Below are 1,228 nucleotides of genomic sequence, written 5' to 3' on the forward strand. Positions count from 1 at the left end.
ATGCACTTGATTTTATTGCCAAATAAATAAATAAATAGATAAATACTGAAACAATAAAAATCTCCCCCTCTCTAATGACGGCCTTCCGTATGGCATCGTTAGATGCCATCGCTTAGATATTCCAAAAAAGTCTGGTGTTAACGCGAATCGCCCATGCACTGGTTTCATATTATATTATTCTCACGATAAGGTCGCGGCCCCGTCACCTAAAGACCTTGAATACGTCACAGATCACAGCAGACGGCTTACTGGAAACCCTGTGTGAAATGACAAAGGATTCGTGCGCGATAAACATAGAGAGCTCCCTGGATCGAGTGGGAATCCCAGACAGAGTTCTCCGAATTTAAAAAGTCGAGTGGGAATCCCAAGTGGCACAGTCAAAGACCTTATAGAAGATGTATGTTCTCTGGCACAATACATGCTATTGTAGTGTTGTATTATAATGTGGCAAAACCGTCGCTGGAAAGGCTGTGAATTAGATAAATCACCTCTCTATAGATTTGAAATATTTTTAAAATGTGTTTCTTGTTGATAAAGGGGAAACCCGAAACGTTCAACTGATCTGTTCTTGTAATAAAATTGAAGCTTACATTCAATTTCATATTATTAAATAAATTTGAGACTCATTGACCGACTTCTTTATTAAATGACTGGCGCACTCTAGAGTATTATTTCCTCAAATTTGATTGGAAAGGAGGGGAGAACGCGATAATGACGAGTAAATTAGTTAACTGGAAAACTCTATGACTCGCCACTCCATATATGGTTTAAGACACATCACATGATACTAGCTCCTCGAATTTGATTGGTCAAGAGCGGAACCAACGCGCACCAACGGTGTATAAAGGTGATTCCTTGTTCCTTCCACCGTAGACCATAGGACAAAAATCTCTGGATAAACGAAAGCTACGTTTCAACTCTATAAAACCATGAAGTGAACAGGGGGTAGATACTTGTGACGTTGGTTCGTGTGATTTATTTAGCTTTAAATGCTAATCTAACTGAAGTTACTTCCAGAGTTTTTAGAGGAGTTATTATACGTGTGGGAAATTCGTATTGGGTAAGTTTAATATCGTAATTAAATATTTGAAATTCCCTTGCTGTTGTTGTTTTGAGGATTATATCGCAGGTTATCTCATATTGACAATTGATAAAACTCTTTATTATTTCGGTCAAAGAACTAGCAAAGAATAATTAAAAAAAAAAACAAACAAAAAAAAAACAAACA

General features: G+C 37.0%; 1 protein-coding gene across 1 annotated transcript in view; it reads left to right on the forward strand.

Moving 5' to 3' along the window:
* The first annotated feature begins 869 nt into the window (after nucleotides 1-869).
* LOC144972424 (uncharacterized) overlaps nucleotides 870-1,228 on the forward strand; it is a 58,832-nt gene continuing 58,473 nt past the window's right edge. Inside the window, exon 1 of the mRNA XM_078913589.1 lies at nucleotides 870-1,060. The gene's annotated coding sequence lies outside the window, so the exon portion shown is untranslated. The remainder of the gene's footprint in view (nucleotides 1,061-1,228) is intronic.

The sequence above is a fragment of the Berghia stephanieae genome, chromosome 5 (assembly GCF_034508935.2).
Source record: "Berghia stephanieae isolate SIO BIC M18660-M18661 chromosome 5, UCSD_Bste_1.3, whole genome shotgun sequence".
Lineage (NCBI taxonomy): Eukaryota > Metazoa > Mollusca > Gastropoda > Nudibranchia > Aeolidiidae > Berghia > Berghia stephanieae.